We start from the raw sequence: 23156 nt of genomic DNA, 5'->3' as shown, positions 1-23156 counted from the left end.
GCATTAAACATAAGATCAGACATTAGGAATAGTCGCCCTCGACCCTAAGCCCCAATGAGTGATCTGTCGGCCGCGTCAGGGTCTGGGGCTTCATCCCCAGTGTCTGATCTTATGTATGTTTCCGGTATTGTGTTATAACCCCCTGTATTATATTGTTACATGTGTAAAGCACTACGTACATTGCTGGCATTATATAAATAAAATACACCCTTGCCAAACAAAAATGTCTGCCCCTTCTTGTATCATATCGCAGTTAAGGACACAGCCTCAATGACACAAGCGCACACACAGATACATACATAGACCTATAATCACAATGGGGCAGATGCACCCAGCGCCGGTACAGGGTCAGCGCACCCAGTCTGGTGTTAATTCTCTTTGACTTGAATAGGAGTTAATGGATCGGGTGTGCTGACCCTGTACCGGTGCTTGATGAATCTGCGCATGTGTCATTGAGGCCATGTCCTTAAACTGTGCTAGTTCCGATCAGGACACTGTGGCAAGGAAAAAATTGGAAGTCTTTGTGTGATAGTGACCCAATCGGCACTATTGCAGTATAATGAATAACCCTCATTGGGTGCCTATGTCTGTGCATGTATTTACGTATATACACATATAATGACAGCCTAACTCACTGGAATTACAGTAAGAAAGTATATATCAATATGATCACACGTCACAGACATTTCATATCACACTAGCGCCTGCGCCCACAGCCCGGGCCTCCACCAGGGGGCGACAGCTGGGACTCCAGTCCTGGTGCAGAGGGGGCCTCCTGGAGGCTGTCTTTAGAGCTGCCTGTCTGAAGAGGCAGGCTTCCCTGACAGGCACCTCTCTGGGCAGCTCTGCAGGCCCCCTTAATCCTCCAGGGGAGCAGGTAGGCAGTGGGCTCCTTTCCCCCCCCACCCTTCTCTCTCCCCTCCTCTCTCCACCCCCCCTCCCAATTTCTCCTCCCACCTTCTCTCTTTCTCCCCCTGCTTTCCTCCCCCCTCCTCTTTCTCTCCCCCATCCCCTCTCTCTCCCCATTAGAGGATAAGGAGGAGGTGCTGCACGAGAGACATTTTGTTGTTTAAATGATAACAAATAGAAAGAATGTGAAATTATAATAGTAATAATCCCAGAAGGGCGGGACATTACCTGGCCATGAATGGACGTAATTAACATATATAAGCACAACGTAATGTATAGCAGCCAGAGAATCGCTTTATTTGGGAAAAATTACAAGGTGGAAATGTTGCTGTAAACTGATAAAATCGAGTCTGCAAACGTCACAGCACCTGGGGAATTCTGGGTAACCGCGGTTGCCGGCGCATGTTATCTGTTAGGTAAATCCTAATATACAGCAGCTTCACAAAATAGTGCCAGCGTTCATGAGGAAGAACAGAGGTATGGGGCTATTAGAAGGGCCATTATAGGGGATGTGAGCTGCTTATAGAGCATTGGGGTATAACCAGCCCCTAATAAAATCCCTGCATACTGTGTGTTCTGGGGAATTTGCTGTTATGTTTTTGGAGTTTAAGGGACTTATTAACCCTTTGAGTGCCACCGCCGCTACGGCAGTGTGGTCATGTGATCACAGTGGCCATTTTGGAGGAAACAGATGAAGAGCGATCCTCCTCCATTTCCTCACTGGTTAGATCGCGCTCCATGGGAACACAGGAAGTGATCTAACCCGGAAAAACAACACGCACACACGTAGTCACTATGTCCTGGGGCACGCACAGGGTTAAATCCGCTCTGAAGCAGTGTCCGAAAACTCCCATTCACGTGAGCGGAGCATTTGGAATAATCCCCTTAATGAGGCAGATGGGGAGATGGAGGGGGGGCCATTATGCACAGAGGAAACGGTCCCAGAATTCCTGGCGCTGCCCCACGGTATCTTGTTTCTTTAAATTGATGATGTCATTTAAAAGGTGCAAACCCACGTAGTTATCCAAAGACAATCTCTGTAAAGAACGTTGATACTTTACCAAATGTAAACGGGCTAAAAGCAAAAAATTTGTTGATGGCCTTTAAATGGGTGGGATTGTCAATTGTTTCCTCTGCACTGAGCCCTCCCCCCTAATCCTAGGGACAATCATAATAAGGGATGGAGAGAGGGGGCTATTCCTGTGCAAACACCTGTAGAACACAGTGACATCCCTCCCAAATCCCAGCTCCCCATGATGTGTGTGTATCAGTGTGTTACTAAATATGTGCAGTGGTTAAAGAGCATCAGATGCTGCATTAGGGCCCGAGGTTGACACCTTCTATTGAAGGCTAACCCGGAGATAACATCTGTTACATTTATCTTCTTTATACATGTTTATTTCTCCTAGCTTCGGCGGTGGCGTCTTCCGGCTCCTCCCGGCATCCTCCCGGCTTCTCCCGGCATCACCCCCTGCAAATCCCATCAACATGGCTGCGTGACGTCAAATGGGGCCGCGTTGCCACCCGGAGATTTACCAGGTAAACCCATAGCCCGGTAAAACCCATAAATAGCGGACTCGCGTTTTAACGGATCGCATTATTACGGGGTTTGTCTGAATGTGTGTGTATATATATATATATATAGGGGCCATGCACACATATATGTATATATGTATTTTATATATATATATATATATATATATATTGTGACAGAAACCAGGGGATGGTAATAAATTCCGTATATAGGGCTCCCAGGATACTAGACAGTTTCTATCCTGTTTGGCCTGGGAGTGCAGCCTTATAATGCATACACTCCATCCCACAGTTTGGCAAGCGCTGGAACTGAGGGATGAGAGATCCAGACCAGAGTTTGTCTGCTGCCTGATTTCTGTCACCTGTCATGCTAATTAGGAATCAGGTATGAAAGACTGATTTCCTGTTTGCTCTGGTCTCCCCACAAGAGCCAGGAGGCTGGAAGGCTGCTGAACTACAGAGGGGAGAAGCCTCTTCCCCAAACAGGTTCAATCTTTCTGTTCATTTGTGTAAGTCTGCAAAAGTACCGTGTTTTGATGTTGGAAGTGGAAAAGCCACTTCCAACCCTGAGTCAGGGATATCTAAGTTAAGTTATCGCTCAGGTGAGCAGCTTTTGTTTTGATCTGTTTTCTGTTGTATGCACTGTGGCAGTCTCAGTGCCTGGGACTGAATAAACCAGGCATAGCCTGTTTAAAGGAACAGTACGTGACGCCTCATCATTTAACCTACCCTAAAAGACCGTGTTCTAAACAGTCCCGGACAAACGACGGAGCCCCGGAGTAAGCCGTTTGTCACATATGGTGGAGAATGCGGGCAGAGCACTAGGGGGTCTGCGGGTTGAAGAACTTTGAAAAAAAAAAAAAAAAAAAAAAAAAAAGTTTTTTTCATCCTCTGCAAACAAGATGGAAGACGTGGTGGGTGCACTGGTACGCAATGTCGCTGCCCAGAAAGACACGAATGAAACCCAGCAACAGCTGTTAATAGCCCAGCAAGAAACTAATGCAAACCAGCAGCAGACGAATGCAGCCCAGCAACAGCTGCTAATAGCCCAGCAAGAGATTAATGCCAACCAGCAACAGGTGAATGCCAACCAGCAACAGGCGAATGCAAACCAGCAACAGACGAATGAAGCCCTGCAAAACGCGAATGCAAACCAGCAAGAGACAAACCGCTTGCTGAGAGAGGAGCAACAGCGGTTCGCTCAGGGCTTACAGCAGGAACTCGAGATCCTGAGGGGGACTATCAGTAACCTTCCACTGGCAGTGGCAGCCCCAGTTCCGAAAATGACCAGGGCAAGCCACTACCTTCAGAAGATGGGACCCTCGGATGATGTGGAAGCCTATCTTCTCACGTTTGAACGCACGGCACAGAGAGAGGGATGGCCAGAAGCTGAGTGGGCTGGTCTAATCGCACCCTTCCTAAGCGGCGAACCCCAGAAGGCTTACTTTGATCTAGAGCCAGCCGAAGCTAACGTCTATGCAAAATTGAAGTTCGAGATCCTCGCCCGCCTCGGCGTAACCACGGCTGTTCGCGCCCAAAGGTTTCACGCATGGTCCTTCACGATGGATAAAGCCACCCGAAGCCAGATGTATGACCTCATCCACCTCGCCCGGAAGTGGCTACAACCCGAGATCAACTCAGCCAGCCACATCGTGGAACGGTTGGTCATGGACCAGTTCTTGAGGAAACTTCCCTCTGCCTTACGCCGTTGGGTCAGTCGGAGTGACCCCCACAATGCGGATGAGCTTGTGGCCCTCGTAGAAAGGTACAATGCAGCAGAAGAGCACCCGCAACCCACAGTCGTGGAGCAACCCCACTACCCGAGGTTCCAGGACTCTTCCAGAGACGGTAAAAGGGTACCGGGGTTAAGGGGCGCTGAAGAGCGGCGACCACCTTCACGCAGCACCAGCAACAGTGGTTCGCACACTAAGGGCAATAGCCAACATGGGGAGCCGGGAAAAGGCTCTAAGTGGGACACAGACTATGTACCTAAATGTGTAAATTGTCATGAGAGGGGCCACACAGCAAAAATCTGCCCACTAAATGATGAGCCCATGCAATGCAACAGCGTGGAACCTTATTCGCTGTTGTCCCAATGTATGGGCCCTAGCCCAGAGGACCCCTTGAATAACCATCTGTGGGCATTTGTAAAGGTTAATGGTAAGAGGGTTCGGGCACTTCTTGACTCTGGGAGCATGGTCACACTAGTGTCCGAATACCTCTTGCCCATTAAGAAGAAACAGGGAAACAGTTCACAAAGAGTGGCAATTTGTTGTATACATGGGGATAATCATGAATATTCCACTGTTGATGTTTTTTTTGAAACAGAGTTTGGTTCTTTAGATTTCAAGGTGGGTATTGTACCCAAACTGGCACATGATGTGTTAATAGGGACCGACTTTCCCCATTTTCTAAAAATGTGGTCCCCCGCTCAGAATAGCGCCCAGAGTTCAATAGCGGACCATAACGAAGTATTAGAAGAAACAAATCCTTTCCCTTTTTCAGAAATGGAGGTTGACGAGGGCCCAAATAAGAAGGGGGAAAAGGAGGAGTGCTGTAAAATTCCCTTCCCCATCACTACTTTGGTAGGGAATACCCCAAATCAAGATGTTGAGCAGACACTTACCAACCCAGAACCGGATAAGACCCTCGCTGACCTAGAGGTCAGTCCTGGGAGTTTTAAGAAGGCCCAGTGGGAGGACCCCACATTAGCGGTAGCAAGGGGAAATATACGGGACCAGAATAGTACTCCTGGCCAACCAGATAGGTCACTTGCTTACCCCTACTTCGAGGTAGAGAACGACCTAGTATATCGGGTTGATAAAAGGAAATCAGTTACAACTAAACAATTGTTGGTACCACGGACATTCCGTAACGTAGTATTACACCTCGCACATAGTCATCCATTGGGGGGACACCTAGGGGTGGAAAAGACAAAAGAAAAGGTTCTCCGAAGCTTCTATTGGCCTGGGGTTCTGGCAGAAATTACGAATTATTGTTCCTCATGCCCAGAATGTCAGATCACCGCCCCGTTCAAGGCGTACCGCAGCCCATTGGTACCCCTTCCCATAATAGAGGTACCATTTGACCGGATTGCTATGGATCTAGTAGGACCCCTAATAAAGTCTGCTAGGGGACATCAGCATATATTGGTAATATTAGATTATGCCACCCGATATCCGGAGGCAGTTCCCCTACGTAGCACCTCAGCTAAAAACATAGCAAAAGAGTTAGTAGTTCTGTTTTCCCGGGTCGGGATTCCTAAAGAGATTCTATCTGACCAGGGAACACCATTTATGTCCCAAGTAACGAAAGAGCTATGTAAACTCCTAAAAATCAAGCATCTCAGAACCTCAGTCTATCATCCACAAACAGATGGTTTAGTGGAAAGGTTCAATAAAACCTTAAAGAGCATGTTACGGCGGGCGGTTGATAAAGATGGGAAAAACTGGGATTGTTTGTTACCGTACCTGTTATTTGCCATTAGGGAAGTTCCCCAATCATCCACAGGCTTCTCCCCGTTTGAACTATTGTATGGCCGACACCCAAGGGGCTTACTGGATATAGCCAAAGAGACTTGGGAACACGAGGTTACCCCTTACAGAAGTGTAATAGAGCATGTTGCCCAGATGCAGGACCGCATTGCTGCAGTCCTACCCATAGTGAGGGAACACATGGAGAAAGCTCAAGAAGCACAGAGGAATACATATAATAAGGGTGCTAGGGTCAGACTTTTTTCTCCAGGTGATAGGGTACTAGTTCTGGTTCCCACCGTGGAGAGTAAATTCCTTGATAAATGGCATGGGCCATATGAGGTCTTGGAAAGAGTGGGAGAAGTAAATTATAAGGTAAGACAGCCAGGTAGGAGGAAACCTGAGCAAATTTACCATATAAACCTACTCAAGCCCTGGAAAGATAGAGAAGTCTTGTTAACCCTAGTACCCCCAGGTCCGTCAGAGAATCAAGAAACTGACCCAGAGGTTAGCATAGCTGAAACCCTGTCTGTTCATCAGAAACGAGAGGTTCAGAATTTAGTGAAAAGAAACAAAGAAATCTTCTCTATACGGCCAGGTAGAACTAGCGTAATTGAACATGACCTAGTCTCTGAACCGGGGGTCCGAGTTAACCTTAAACCGTACCGAATCCCAGAGGCCAAAAGAAAGGCTATAAGTTTAGAGGTTAAAAAAATGCTAAAACTAGGTGTAATTGAGGAATCCCAAAGTGGGTGGAACAGCCCTATAGTCTTAGTCCCAAAGCCAGATGGTACAACAAGGTTTTGTAATGACTACCGGAAACTAAACGCGGTGTCAAAATTTGATACTTATCCTATGCCCAGGGTAGATGAACTTGTAGAGAGACTGGGCAAAGCCCGATATCTCACAACCCTAGACCTAACAAAAGGGTACTGGCAGGTTCCCCTCACAGAAAGGGCAAAAGAAAAGACAGCCTTCTCAACCCCAGACGGCCTCTTTCAGTATAAGGTGTTGCCTTTTGGCTTACATGGAGCTCCCGCCACATTCCAAAGAATGATGGATAAAATTTTAAAACCACATGCTCGGTATGCTGCCGCCTACCTGGATGATGTGGTAATCCATAGTGAAGATTGGCAATCCCACCTTCCAAAGGTCCAAGCTGTGCTTGACGCAGTCCGGTCTGCTGGACTAACTGCTAACCCCGCTAAATGCACTATTGGTCTGGAGGAGGCCAAGTATCTGGGATATTCTATTGGCAGAGGTTTACTCAAACCCCAAACACTCAAAGTGGAGGCGATACAAAATTGGCCAAGGCCAGTTACAAAAAAACAAGTAAGGACCTTTTTGGGGTTAATTGGGTACTATAGAAGGTTTATTCCCAATTTTGCAACTAAGGCAACCCCACTAACTGACCTCACAAAAGCAAGAGGACCGCTAATGGTAAAGTGGTCCCCCGAAACCGAACAGGCCTTTAGAAGCCTGAAAGAAGCTCTCTGTGCCCAACCAGTGTTGGTCACACCTGACTTCTCGAAAGAGTTCGTAGTCCAAACCGACGCATCTGAGGTAGGGCTGGGGGCGGTACTCTCCCAGGAGTCTCAAGGTGAGGAGCACCCCATCCTTTATTTAAGTAGGAAACTAAATCCCCAGGAGAAAAATTACTCCATAGTAGAGAAAGAGTGTCTCGCAATAAAGTGGGCTGTAGAGACGCTCAAATACTACCTGTTGGGGAGAAAATTCCGGTTGGTCACAGATCATGCACCCCTTACCTGGATGTGTCAAAACAGGGAAAAGAATGCTAGAGTGACCAGGTGGTTCCTAAGCCTACAACCCTTTAAATTTTCTGTGGAACACAGGTCAGGGCACAAACATGGCAATGCTGACGGGTTGTCAAGGATGCACTCCCTAATATCCATGGTCGCTCATCCCTCGAGGTCTGAGCTGGGGGGGAGGATATGTGACAGAAACCAGGGGATGGTAATAAATTCCGTATATAGGGCTCCCAGGATACTAGACAGTTTCTATCCTGTTTGGCCTGGGAGTGCAGCCTTATAATACATACACTCCATCCCACAGTTTGGCAAGCGCTGGAACTGAGGGATGAGAGATCCAGACCAGAGTTTGTCTGCTGCCTGATTTCTGTCACCTGTCATGCTAATTAGGAATCAGGTATGAAAGACTGATTTCCTGTTTGCTCTGGTCTCCCCACAAGAGCCAGGAGGCTGGAAGGCTGCTGAACTACAGAGGGGAGAAGCCTCTTCCCCAAACAGGTTCAATCTTTCTGTTCATTTGTGTAAGACTGCAAAAGTACCGTGTTTTGATGTTGGAAGTGGAAAAGCCACTTCCAACCCTGAGTCAGGGATATCTAAGTTAAGTTATCGCTCAGGTGAGCAGCTTTTGTTTTGATCTGTTTTCTGTTGTATGCACTGTGGCAGTCTCAGTGCCTGGGACTGAATAAACCAGGCATAGCCTGTTTAAAGGAACAGTACGTGACGCCTCATCATTTAACCTACCCTAAAAGACCGTGTTCTAAACAGTCCCGGACAAACGACGGAGCCCCGGAGTAAGCCGTTTGTCACAATATATATATTGTGGCAGGACGGCCTCGCGGCGGGGTCAGTAAGACGCTTGACACGATGGGAAACTTTAAACACTAGTGGTTTATTAGCCACAACCAAAATAAGTACGGGTGCACTGTCCCTTTAAGAAACTACTTTCTTGCAAATTAAAGCCTAGTCCTGTTAGGACACTAACTCACTTCTTGAGCCCTTACTAACAGGACAGCCAGCTAATCTGGTCATGCCCAAAACATGCTACACAAACGATAACCAATAAGCATAATAAGAATAAAGTCTTATCTGTTTTGCAGCTCCAACAGCAAACAGGAACACGGTTCCAGGGAGCAGGCTGTGTCCAGCCTCGCAGCAATCTGTATCTTTATCCTGGGTTGGGGTCCCAGCTGGTCCCAGCAGCCTAGCTCCTCGCAGCACTGGGGGACCAGAGCAGCAACAGCTGCTACGGCTTCCAAGCCGGGAGAGTTCTCTCCACCTTCCTGTGGAAAAACAAGCTCACCTTGTGTGAGCAACTTCCTGCTTTTTAAAGCACTTGTTTCACTGATAGTTCAACCCCTGTTTAATTAGGCTGCAGCTGTGCTTTCTCTGTCTGAGGAGATTAACACTCAGTGATCTGGCTGCAGCATTTCTCCATTCACTGTCACAGCCTACTGAGTCAGTGACTCTGTCACAATATATATATTTTTTTTTTATATTGCTCAAGGAATTTATGATGTCTATTTTAATCTTTTAACATACTAATAATGTGTTTCTTTTTATTCCAGCATGGTTTTATGTTCATGTTAGGTTTAGATTATATGCTAGTGTTTTTTATATATTGATTGTTATTGTTAATAAAGTTGTTGTTTTAAAAGTAGAATTAAATCTTCCCTAATACTTTGACCATAGCTCAGATGATTGGTCTAACTTTAATTGTTTGACCAATGAGACATCTCTGAGAGGTATTTAAGACCTCTGGGTAATGGCCAAATTATTCCCTGAAGAAGTAGTTTGATCTACGAAACATGTTGGATGTATTAATGCCATAATTTTGCCTATATTCATCCTTTGGATCTGTATCACCATCAGCTTATATTGGCTGCTACCGTGCTAACTGAGCGATTTCTGCGCCGGTAAGAGACTGTTAAGGACTCTCCTTCTTCCTCCCTATTGATTCCTCCATTGCCACGAGAACTGTGACGTCACTCCGCTACACCACGTGACGGAGCGGCATCGTGGCACGCTGTGTAAGCCCCTGCAGTTGCGGAAGTGTTTGCAGAGCAATTCCAACAGCTCTGGACTGCCCACAGATCATAGCAGCTGGGAAAAGCAGCGAATCTACACAGGAGAGACGGGGGACTGTAGGGGAATTCCCCTGGAGGCAGTATATCGCCGGTTGCGGAGCGGTCCCACTAAGTACCTGAATCTGCAGTATTACCAGGCTGCTTGAAAGGAATCCCCTTGTGAGCAGCGTCCTGCTGTGTGAGGAGTGCATGAAGGATCCCATGCCCCAGAACCATCATAGAGGCTCCTGCAGAGACAGCTGAGTGTGAGACCGTCCTGTTTTACAACTACAGAGTGGTAACCAGTGTGATATGCACTAAATGCACATGTTATTTTTATCTGATGTACTGTACGCAGATTTATTACCCCTTTAATATTGTAATACATTTTATTACTTACTTCACTATTTGGCGTTGTGCGCTGTTTTCTTTTTGTTCCCATTCCCTGGGCTCAGTTTGTCCACAACTCATTGTGGAAGGATTCAACCCAGGAATCACACATTTTCTGCATATATGGTTACCACCCTAATGTCCTCCCAGACTCAGCTGTACCGTCGGGAGTCCCTGCAGTGGATCTCAAGTTCCTGTTACTGCAAGATCTCAGGAAGATGATCCAGGCCAAGTAATTTAGGAGTGTCCTTTAGCCAAATCTCCACGCAGATAAGCGGCCTTGACCATCACCAGCATTCCAAGAAGGTGATTGCTCTCCACTAAGAATATCCAGCACAGGGCACCTGAGCCAAGCTTGGCCCTAAGTATATTGGACTGTACCTAATCACCAAGCTGATCAACCCGGTGGCCGTTAAGTAAAAGGATTTCTTATAATAGTTGACGTTTTTGGACGCCGTTTGGACCTTTATCGAGATGGAATGTAGATTTAATTATCTACTATTTAGAGTTTTGTTTAATAATGTTTTATTTTTATAACAATTGTGACAGAAAGGGGCCAAGAGACCTGTATAACAAAGGTTAAGCCTGGCCCCTGCCATCCTACCCTGGGGTCATCTGAAAACCAGACTCCGGGGCTACTTGGTTTTAATGTAGTGTATAGCCACTGCATAACCTGTACTGCGAGTCTCTGGACATGCAGGGCTGAGAAACCGCTTGTGCAGCCCACATGTCCAGAGAAAATGGCTGCTGTTGGGACTTGACAGGGAGGTGAGGTGCAGGGGACAAAGGCAATGGTTTTCATGCGGCAGAGATTGGGCCGAGGGCGGCCATCCGCCCAAAAGACCGGAGCAATTTTCTGCCTCCCCAGCCAGAGCGGTGCCCGCCTAGTGGGATATATCTTGTCGGCTGGGGGAAGCAGTTGCTGAGTCTCCCTGGTAGAATCTGTGCTCATTGGCCAGTTTGAAGTGTCCTCCACAAAGCCCTTTAACTCTGAAAACCCAAACCCAGCCCTTATTGGTTCATGGCAGCGAGCCCTCACTTCCTGATTGGTTCATGGAGGCAAGCCTTTGCTTCCTGATTGCTCTGTGAGCTGAATCCACGCTCTGATTGGTTGCCAGCCCCTCTACCATGCTTTCCTATGTCAGAGGGGAAGATAGAAAAAAGGGACCCAATCAGTACACGAGAGGTTGATCCTGAGCCTATTGTGTAGAATGACTAAGCTGCACCGGAGACACCCAAAGACAAATCAGGGATCTCTGCAATGCGGAAAGTGTGAATTTGCTTTGCGATCCAGAGCCGTAACTAAGCTGGAGCAGAGAGCGGGACTTTCAGCGGCAGATGTGTAAGTGTTCTATCACAAATAGCATGTGAGGATTCGCCATTCCAGCATTTCTGTCCCCTTAACCCTCACCTGTCTATCAGGTTCCAGAAGCGATCCTAGAGGGCATCCCAGCGGCGGTTCTCATACACGGCGCTTGAGCAGTGCGCGGTCTCCTTTGGTCTCCGCGGTCCCCAGGTCCAGGGTATACTTTCCCTCCGGCAGCAGTGACGCGCGGCACGCATCCTCCCCAACATTCCGTGGTCTCCGTTCCCCGAGATTCTCTGTCTCCACATTGGCCTTTCTTGATTCTGGATCCGGTGGCAACTTTATTGATCAGAGCTTTTCAGAGAACCATAATATCCCTCTTGTGAGCAAGAAGAATCCCATTGACTTAGAGGCTATTGATGGGAGACCGCTTCAGCCTGCGTTCATTTCTTGGAGACTCAGATCCTTCAGCTGAGATCAGCAGATAATCACTTGGAGGACATTTCTTTGAACGCCATTCACTCTCCTTCCATAGCAGTGATTCTGGGACTAACCTGGTTACAGGTCCAAAACCCTCGGATTTATTGGCTGAACAAGGAACCTATCCAGTGGAGTCCATACTGCATTCAAAATTGTCTTGAGGTTCAAAGTAGTGTATGCGCTACTACCATATCTGAGGACAAAGTAAGGGTACTATTGCCGGAGGAATATACCGACTTCAAGGATGTCTTCGACAAAGTCAAGTCTGAAATAGTTCCTCCACATCGCTCCTACGATTGTCCTATCGAATTGCTTCCTGATACCACACCGCCTAGAGGAGCTTCCTATCCATTATCTATGCCTGAAACTAAAGCCATGAAAGAATATATTGCCGAGAACCTTCACAGGGGGTTTATCCGCAAATCCACATCTCCCGCTTGAGCCGGGTTTTTCTTCGTAAAGAAAAAAGATTGGACCTTGCGGCCTTGCATTGACTATCGGGGACTCAACAAAATTACTATTAAAAATCGCTATCCTCTTCCTCTCATCTCCCAACTGTTTGATCGCCTTCAAAGAGCTAGAATCTATTCCAAGCTGGATCTACATGGTGCTTACAACATTATTAGAATTCGTCAAGGCGACGAGTGGAAAACTGCATTCAATACCAGAGATCGACACTACGAGTACATGGTCATGTCTTTCGGCCTTTGTAATGCCCCAGCCGTGTTCCAAGACTTTGTCAATGAAATATTTACAGATCTGCTTAACTCTTTTGTAACCGTTTATTTGGACGATATCCTGATCTTTTCTAAATCTATGCAGGAACATGTGCAGGGTGTGTATACCTTTTAAAATTACATTTCATCGCGTGCAATTAATGGTATTCCATTTTCGTACGACCTTGCAAGTTTCTGGATGGTAATTTTGTATACATACTGTATAATAACCCGGCGTTCCCATTATTTAACTCTCCCACAAAATTTATACACAGATAGGATTCACTCAGGTTGAGAATAATGAGGGGCGCCGATGGACTGCGACATTGTCAGTGTCAGTCAGTATGCACTCATACTTTGTTAATCTGGCATTAGGAATTTGGGTTGTGTATTTTATCATTTTGGATTGACAAATTATTATTTCAATTTATTTATTTTATGCCTTTATCCAGCCAATGTCTGTAACAAAACTAAAGAGTCCTATTTCAAAAGTATCTCTCTCTCTGTGTCACCATTGTTCTGATAACGGTCATTCTGGTTATTTCTCTGGCTATCTCTCCTAGGAGCTTTGCAATTTCTGGCAAAGTGTCCTGATTTTTTACAGTTATAACATTTCCGTCTTCTTACTTGGTCCCTATTATTGAATCTATTCTGAGAATAAAACACAGATCCTTCAGCAACTGTATCTTGTGAATTAAACATTGTCTTCGCTTGTACTAATTTAACACTTTCCTTTGCTAACTTGTCTCCCTGATTTATTTCCTTTGCTTCCTTACAGCGTTGCATGTGTTCTGCAACAGTCACATATAGTCTGTACTTGCATTCCTATTTCATAAACCTTTCATAAAAGCAGCCACTATTAGCAGTCTTGCGTTTGTTTCTACTCCTTCAATTCTCCCATACCCCTTAATCATTTTCAATAATATATCAGCAAATTCACTTACTGTTTCTTCCTTATTTTGTTTTGTTGTGTTATTTTTGTCCAGTCAATTGTTCATGTAAATGCCCCAATAATGACATTTTTAACATTAGCATACCATGTTCCCAAATCCCCTAACACTCTTGTTTCTTCTACAGTCTCCCATGGATGCTTACCACCTGCTTGTGCCCCTATTTCTATCTGTCTAGCATTAAAGGCAGTGATAAATGTAGTTCGGTCAGTAGATGTCATAAGTACTCGAAACAAATATCTTACATCTCCCACAGTCGGATTGTATGCTACCATGATACCATCCAAAACCTCATTAAAACCCACATGACCCTCAGAAACTTTTGGGAACTGCTGCCTTAACAACATCAACTCAGATGGTGTCCAAGAAGCATGAATAACTCTTGGTGCTCCATCTTAAGCTCCATCTTAAGCAACTGCACCTACCTCTCTCAATGGAAGAACTGTTTCATTTTTGTCAGTATTAGGATGAGTCCTTAAAGGCATATCATTCAATTTTAATTTTCTGGAGGCAAAATTCTTCCACCTCAATCTTTTACCTCGCCTCGTCCCTGAGACAATATGTCCTGATATTTGGGAAATTAAATCTGACACGTTGCTAGAAAATTTAGAACTTTTAATGTCTGATGCCTTCCTCATCGCTTTCATCAATCTCATTCTCTTTCTCAGTTCTGGGATCAAATTCCATTAGGTCAAAATTAAATCTGACAACTTCTGTTATTTTATTTTTAAATCTCTTTCCACAGAGGACTTTTACTTTTCCACACATGACTTTTATTAATTGATTCTTACAATAACCCACTCATTATCAGAATTCCGTCACCCAGCCAAGACTTCAAAGAGACATCACTGTGATGGTGAGGGGGAACTCAGGCCAATAATAAATGTATTAATAAATGTATTATGCCTGGCTGGGTGCCCCTGAGCCATATTGGGGAATTTTTACATACACATACACATATATTTTCATTACATTTACAATGTTTCTGCCATCATAGGGTTACAGAGATGGCACTTTACAATTCCCCAACATGGCCAAGGGGCACCCAGTCGGGAATAATTTCTTTATTATTGGCCTGGGTACCCCCTCACCATCACAATCACAGCCTCAGGAACACTCTACTCCCTAAACAAAAGGCATGTTCTTACTTTGTCCATAGAGTTGAGTGTCTGGGAGGTTTCGCCATCCTAGCAGTCGCAGAACGTCTCCTCACCTCAACAAACCTTCCGTGACAGACACTCAGGATGCGTGGTCTCTTGGCCCTGAAACGCACGCGTATGCATCTTACGCGGCCTGATTCCCTGTCCGCAGATTCTGTCCCCGACCCCCGCTCTGATGCATGATGGGTGCGTTCATCCAGCCTCCCCGCTGATGCGCGTTCCAAGCCCCGCCCCCACTCTGGTGATGGACAGGACCGGCGTGAGAGTGACGCGCACTTCGGGCTCCGCCCCCTGACCTTCGTGATACGCGCGGGTCGGTACACGATTGTTCCTGACCCTCTTGCTCTAAGGACATCCAGAACCGGTGTGGAAGGGACGCACGCTCCAGGCTCCACCCTCTGAGGCGCGCAGGTCGACATGCGAGCAGTTCCAACCCCATCCTCAATTAGGCTGCATCATAGGGCACACCTGTGTGCACAAGCAGTCTATCGGTGCTTACTTCCTGGTTCGCCCTGGATGGCTATTGGTGGCCCTATTTTTATAAACCTTGATGCTGCGTTTGTTACTGAGCATAGTCTAGTGTGACGCCGTGCTTTGCTGCATTCCAGTTCCTGTGACCTTGCCTTGCTGTTTGACCCCTTGTTGCCTGACCTTGCTTGTCTCTTGGATTCCGCAACTCTCCTCTCCTGATCCGGCTACGAACGACCATTCTCCTGTCTCCAGTCCTGACCTCGGCTAAGTACTCCAACTATCCGATACTCTCCTATCCTGAACCTGGCTACGTACCCCGATGATCCTCTACTCTCCAATCCCGAGCTTGGCTACGCACTCCGACGATCCGCAACTCTCCACTCCAGACCTGGCAAGTACTTATACTACTCTCAAATCTATAACCCTGTACTGGCTTGAATGACTACTCTACATCCTAGGCGCACCCGCGTGGCTGTGGGTCGGCGTTAACCAATTCCCTACCTCAGCACCGCGGTCGCGCTTTGTTTGTGGTGATCTACGCATTACAGTGTCCCAGTGAAAGCCATTCATCTCCTTTTATCTAAATGTCCGGGGTTTTGGAATCCCATGCCTCATCGTCAAAACTGTCTTGCACGAAGATAAGAGCAAATAAAGGTCGTTGATTGTATTGTTTTGTATGTCTTTATTTATATAGCCAGTGGTCGACAAATCACCAAAAAATCTACTCGCCGAACAAAAAAATCTACTCGCCACCTAGTACCACACGTGTGCTGCTTGGGCCAATAGGAGCTCGCCACGATGTTAAATCCACTCGCCCGGGGCGAGCAAATGAATAGGTTTGTCGAACACTTTATATAGCTAATCATGAAAAAAAAAATAGTGCTGCACACCACAATTGCAAAAAATACTTGCTGTTACCGGTGCTCCTGGAACTGGGGAGTTCCTGACGGTGACAAACTCCAAAGCAGACAAAAAAGAAGGTTCCAGGGCACTACGGATTTACAAAAGGATTTAATAGAAGAGGCACCATGTGCCTCTTCTATTAAATCCTTTTGTAAATCCGTACAGCCCTGGAACCTTCTTTGCTGTTTATTTATATAGCGCCATTAATGTACATAGCGCTTCACAGTAGTAATAAACGTGACAATCATATAAATAACAAATAATACAAATAACAGATCATGGGAATAAGTGCTTCAGACATAAAAGTAACATTTAGGAAGAGGAGTCCCTGCTCCTAGGAGCTTACAAGTGTAACGGGAGTAATCCCTGTTCAAGTAATGTTCCTTTAATCTAGCAGTGTGGTGGTTAACTGCTGGTAGTCAATTAATAAACACCACCTGCCTGATTTAGATTGCTTACAAAAGCCTGTCTTTTGAGACAGGAAGGGTGTCTCCTTAGCTCATACCTGAGCTGAACTTTGGAGAGAGAGGAGAGATTGTCTTTACTCTCCCAACCTGTCTTGAGCTCTGACAGAAGACACAGCATAGCTGCTTTCAAAACACAGGGAAAACTTCTAAACCTGAATGCTGACACACCCTGAGGGAAGGGAGCTGAACCAGGAACAGAGAAGATTTTCCCTCCAAGGAACAGATAAGACTTTCATTCTTAAGAGACATCATATATCTGCTTATTTCATGCTATATGTTTTGGGGCTGGGAGACATGCTTATCTAGGGGAGTTGTGAACTGCATAGTGTTTCACTAGAAATACTCCCAAATGAATAGAAGCTTTGTTTACCCCTTGTTTGGATGGTTTCCTGATGTTGAGGAAACAGGCGCAATAAAAAGCCTTCTTTAATTTCACAATAATCAGTCTCTCTTGCATACCTCTGTGAATGTCTGTCTACAGTAAGAAGGAAGGATGTACAGACAGTAGGAGGGCATTCTGTTAAGTGCATCTGCAGGGGGGCAAGATTTATGTATCATGTGTATAGTATTAGCCACGTTGCTACTCATATGTTTCTTTAAGCAAGTGTGTCTTAAGGTGGGTCTTAAAGGTGGATAGAGGGTGCTAATCGGGTATTGAGGGAAGATATTCCAGAGGTGTGGGACAGTCAATAAGAAAGGTTAAAGGCGGGAGAGTGCTTTAGATACAAAGGGGGTTAAGAGAAGACATCCTTGAGCATGTCCCGGTTTTTTTCACTGGAGCGCGGTGGAGTCGGCGACGATGCGGGTGGGGGGGGTGCGCGGGGGGAGGATGCAGCAGCCGGGTAGTATTTTTTTCATGTTAGAATGCCGGGGGTCTGGGCTTAGAGAGTAGAAGCAGGGGATTCGTTTGAGGTCAGAGGATCTCGGGGGTGGGGCTTAGTACCAGGCAGGATGGAGTGAGCTGCTTCTCAGTGAGAGAGAAAGGGGTGTGTGTGTGTGTGTCCTGTCCGTATCCTGTCTGTGTGTGTGCTGTCTGTCTGTGCTGTCTGTGTGTGCTGTCTATGTGTGTGTTTCTTGTCTGTGTGTCTCCTGTCTGTCTGTGTGTGTCATGTCTGTCTGTGTGTCATAGGAGGAGCTGAGGGGAAGGTATGAGGAGGGGGAGATATGAGGAGCTGAGGGCAAGGTCTGAGGAGAGGGAGATATGAGGAGCTGAGGGGAAGGTCTGAGGAGGGGGAGATATGAGGAGCTGAGGGGAAGCTATGAGGAGGGGGAGATATGAGGAGCTGAGGGGAAGCAATGAGGAGGGGGAGATATGAGGAGCTGAGGGGAAGGTATGGGGAGGGATGGGGAAGGTATGGGGAGGGATGGGGGAGGTATGATGAGGGGAGGAAAAGGTATGAGGAGGGATGGGGAAGGTATGAGGAGGGATGGGGAAGGTACTGCTGCGGCCAAGTTTATTCGAGCATTTGCCCGTTCTTGGCCGCAGCAGTAGCCTGGCGCGTGCCCGAGAGTGACGGGCGCGCGCCGAAGCAGCGGAAGAGGGCCCTCCGATCGGGGCGCTCTCCCTACCGCTGCCGGGTCCGCCCGGGTCCCCCGGAACGCCCTGCCGCTGTCCCGCGATCGAGGGACACCAGGGCTCCCTCGGGGAGCCCCTGGACGCGCGTGCAGGGGGCGCACGCTCCCGAAGACGCGTGACCGCGCGTCTATGACGCGCGGCACGCCGAGGGGCGGCCACTAGCAAGCCGGGAAATCTCCCGGCTTGCGGTACCGGCCACACTTTAATAAAGTGTGTCGGTAGTGTATGAGGAGGGATGGGGAAGGTATGAGGAGGGGAGGGGAAGGTATGAGGAGGGGAGGGGAAGGTAGGGTGAGGGGAAGGTATGAGGAGGGGGAGGGGAAATTATGAGGAGGGGAGGGGAAGGTATGAGGAGGGGAGGGGAAGGTATGAGGAGGGGGAGGGGAAGGTAGGAGGGGGGAAGGTATGAGGAGGGGAGGGGAAGGTTTGTGGAGGGGAGGGGAAGGTATGTGGAGGGGAGGGGAAGGTATGAGGAGGGGAAGGGATGAGGAGGGATGGGAAAGGTATGAGGAGGGGTGGGAAAGGTATGAGGAGGGGAAGGTGAGGGAATGTATGAGGAGGGGAGGGGAAGGTATGAGGGGGAAGGTATGAGGAGGGGTGGGGAAGGTATGAGGAGGGGAGGGGAATGTATGAGGAGGGGAGGGGAAGGTATGAGGGGGAAGGTATGGGGAGGGGTGGGGAAGGTATGAGGAGGGGAGGGGAAAGTATGAGGAGAGGAGGGGGAGATATGAGGAGCTAGGGGAAGGTATGAGGAGCTGAGGGTAAGGTATGGGGAGGGGGGTGGGGCAGGTATGAGGAGGGATAGGGCAGGTATGGAGAGGGATGGGGAAGGTATGAGGAGGGATGGGGCAGGTATGAGGAGGGATGGGGCAGGTATGAGGAGGGATGGGGAAGGTATGAGGCATGGGGAAGGTATGAGGAGTGGAGGGGAATGTATGAGGAGGGGAGGGGAATGTATGAGGAGAGGAGTGGGAGATATGAGGAGATAGGGGAAGGTATGAGGAGCCGAGGGGAAGGTATGGGGAGGGGAGGGGCAGGTATGAGGAGGGATGGGGCAGGTAAGGAGAGGGCTGGGTAAGGTATGAGGAGGGATGGGGCAGGTATGAGGAGGGATGGGGCAGGTATGAGGAGGGATGGGGAAGGTATGAGGAGGGATGGGGAAGGTATGAGGAGGGAGAGGGTAGGTATGAGGAAAGATGGGGCAGGTATGAGGAGGGATGGGGAAGGTATGATGAGGGATGGGGAAGGTATGTGGATGGGAGGGGAATGTATGAGGAGGGGAGGGGAATGTATGAGGAGAGGAGGGGGAGATATGAGGAGCTAGGGGAAGGTATGAGGAGCCGAGGGGAAGGTATGGGGAGGGGAGGGGCAGGTATGAGGAGGGATTGGGCAGGTATGAGGAGGGATGGGGCAGGTATGGAGAGGGATGGGTAAGGTATGAGGAGGGATGGGGCAGGTATGAGGAGGGATGGGGAAGGTATGAGGAGGGATGGGGAAGGTATGAAGAGGGATGGGGAAGGTATGAGGAGGGGAGATATAAGGAGGGGGGAGAGGGTAGGTATGAGGAAAGGATGGGGAGGGAGAGGTATGAGGAGAGGAGGTATATGGGGAGGTATGAGGGGAGGAGAAGAAGGGGAGCTATAAGGAGAGGGGGAAGTATGAGGGGGCAGGTATGAGGAGAGGAGTGGGAAGTATGAGGAGGGGGGGCTGTGTGTGTTTGTCACTGTGTGTGTGTCACTGTGCGTGTGTCACTGTGTGTGTGTGTGTGTGTCACTGTGTGTGTGTCACTGTGTGTGCATGTATATTGGGGAGGGAGGTTGAGTGTGGGGAGGGGAGAAAAATACATGGGAGATTTCCCGGCTTGCTAGTGGCAGCCCCTCGGCGTGCCGCGCGTCACCGATGCGCGGTCACACGTCATCGGGTGCCTGCGCCCCCTGCACGCGCGTCCAGGGCTCCCCGAGGGAGCCCTGGTGTCCCGCGATGTGGGGGACGGCGGCAGGGGGTTCCGGGGGACCCGGCGGACCCGGCAGCGGGAGGGAGAGCGCCCCGATCGGAGGGCGCTCTTCCGCTGCTTCGGCGCACGCCCGGCACCCTCCGGCGCGCGCCAGGTTACTGCTGCGGCCGAGAACGGGCAAATGCTCGAATAAACTCGGCCGCAGCAGTAGGTGTTCTGTATGTATCAAAATTTATGCTAAGCTATTGGCCTACAGATTAAGCCACATCCTGCCTAGGCTCATACATCCAGATCTAGTCAGATTTATTAAGGATCGACAAGCTGCAGACAACACACGACGAATCATTGATCTGATTGAAATAGCCAATGCAAAAAAGATACAGGTAATGATGTTGAGCCTAGACGCAGAAAAAGCCTTTGACAGGATTGACTGGCCATACTTAAAAGCCACGCTTGGAGCTTTTGGTTTCGGGGTAACGGTTGGGAACGCAATCTTATCATTATACCCGAGCCCGGCGGCTACAGTAATCTATTAGGGTTTCCCATCAGACCCCTTCCAAATTAAGAGCGGCACGAGACAGGGCTGCCCCCTTTCGCCCCTCCTGTTCACCCTGTGCATGGAGCCCCTGGCGGCACAGATCCGTGATAACCTGGATATTTCGGGCATAGCAGTTCACTCCCAGATCCACAAGGTGGCCCTGTATGCAGATTATATTTTCCTGTCAATATCAAAACCTCTTACCTCCTTGCCGAACTTGTTTGACTTGCTAGGGAAATTTTATAAAATCTCTGGCTTTAAGATTAACCAAGCCAAAACTGAAACTTTAAATATTAACCTCCCAAAAGATATTGAAAAACTAATCGGGCTTAATTTTAATTTCAATTGGCAAAGCAAAAACATCAAATATTTAGGGGTTTACATTACCAAAGATTATGGAAATATTTATGATGCAAATTACCCCAAACTTATCCGGACATTAAAAGAAGACCTGAGAAAATGGGCAACATACAGGATCTCCTGGCTAGGAAAGATTTATAGTGTCAAAATGAATCTCCCCCCTCGCTTTCTGTATCTATTTCAGACATTACCGGTGCCACTGAGACTGAAGGAAATGCTCTCACTTCAGTCTGCAATCTCTGCATTTATCTGGGGAGGTAAGAAGCCGAGAGTAAATAGATCAAGTCTAAAGAAAACTCCCCTAACGGGGGGTCTAGCGGTAACTTGCCTGTTGTCCTATTATAAGGCGGCACAATTATGCCAAATTATACAGTGACAGTGTGACCCAGCATTGAAAAGATGGGTGGCTCTGGAGAGTGAATTCTGCTCCCCATTAGAGCTGAGTAATCTCATTTGGCTACCTAAAACAGCGCTCAAGTCAGCTATCACGCCTCTTTCCTCAATGACCAGCTCCTTGTCTGTTTGGGAGGCATGTATTTGTAACTGTGCTTTAATCAAATGATGACCCCTCTCTGGGGCAACCCGGACTTTGCTCCAGGTTTGAATAGTAGCGACTTCTCTATTTGGAAAATAAATGGCTTTAATAGATTTAGAGATCTGGAGAGTAGAAAGGGTATTAAATAATTCGACCAAATTAGATCAGACAAAATTGTCCCCCACTAAGAATTCTTTAGATACACTGGCGACACACTTTATTCGAGCAAGGCTAGTACCACGAATTCGGGTATACCCGGGTGTATTGAGGTTTGTGACTGTTTTCTGCCCGAGTGCATTGGGTTATTTTCAGGCAGGGATTGAAGCATTTTATTCCCGCTGGCTGCAATACTGCACAGTATATATATATATACTGCATTACAATTCATGAATTTATGCCATCTGGTAGACACGCGAAGCATTGCAGCCTATTAAATCCTAATCATTATCATTTAACAGATCAGCCGCCCGTCAGCCAGGCATGAACCCAGGCTGGGAAGGCAAACGCAACGGGGCTTGTCAGAGGTGAGGAGCGGCGCATTCCAGGTATCTGCCAGGTACATACTGGGTATTTGCTCGAATAAAGTGTGTCGGTGCAGTACCTCCAGATGAGAGCATTTTATAACAAATTAGCCCCCCACTCCACCTTGACTACTTCTGAGAAGCTCTGTTTTAAAAAAAAAAAACAACACTCGGGGACTCACATCACAGGTGTACAGAGAAGTGATCAGTTCTGGGCCAGGAGAACACCCAAAGCTAAACTACATGAAGCAATGGGAGGCAGACTTATGGGGAAGAGCTAGAGGGAAAAACTTGGACGGCAATAGTTATGGCGGTGACCAGAACATTGATTTGCACTACATTATTAGGAGAATGCATATAAAGTCCTGATGAGGTGGCATCTAACCCCAATTAAATTATCTCGTGCCCTAGACAATGCAGAGAAGCTGCGAATCTGTTACATATGCTGTGGTCCTGCCCTCGGATCTCCCCTATATGGGAGGAAATTAGAAATTGGATCAAGAGAATTTTTGACCTCACAATTCCCCCGGACCCTTGGTTGTTCTTATTGAACAGACCATTGCCGGATTTATCCAAAGCAGGTAATAAACTGATTGCACACTTTGCAACAGCAACGAGATGCGAGATCGCAGCACTATGGAAACAACCGGAAATTCCATTTATCCCAAAGATTCAGAACAGAATTTGGTTTGTCTGCCAGATGGAAAAGTTAACAAGTCTGGTTAACGACACTGGCAAACATTTCCTAAAAGCCTGGACGCCTTGGCTGGCCCAGACAGATATCCCCGGGGTTGAGGTAAGCACGATTTGGCATTAATAGTTCCAGATGCGTTCTCTTGTGAGTAGTATCACAGCCTAAAGCGGCGGTATTATGCAGAGAAAGCCTGTTGAGGATAGCTAGAGGCATAACCAGGCCACAGCAGTCCCATCCCCTGCATCTGCGAGGTTTATAAGGGATTGATTCTCAAGTGAGGGCATCCCCTGCGGGGGAGCAGACCAGGACACTCACCCATCCCCTTCCCTCCCCCTTTTTCCCGCGCTACTTCATTTGTCTTCTGTTCTTAGTTGGTTAGTGGTTCTTT

This window comes from Ascaphus truei, unplaced genomic scaffold (genome assembly GCF_040206685.1).
Source record: "Ascaphus truei isolate aAscTru1 unplaced genomic scaffold, aAscTru1.hap1 HAP1_SCAFFOLD_564, whole genome shotgun sequence".
Taxonomy (NCBI): Eukaryota; Metazoa; Chordata; class Amphibia; order Anura; family Ascaphidae; genus Ascaphus; species Ascaphus truei.
Note: the sequence above shows the minus strand (reverse complement) of the source record.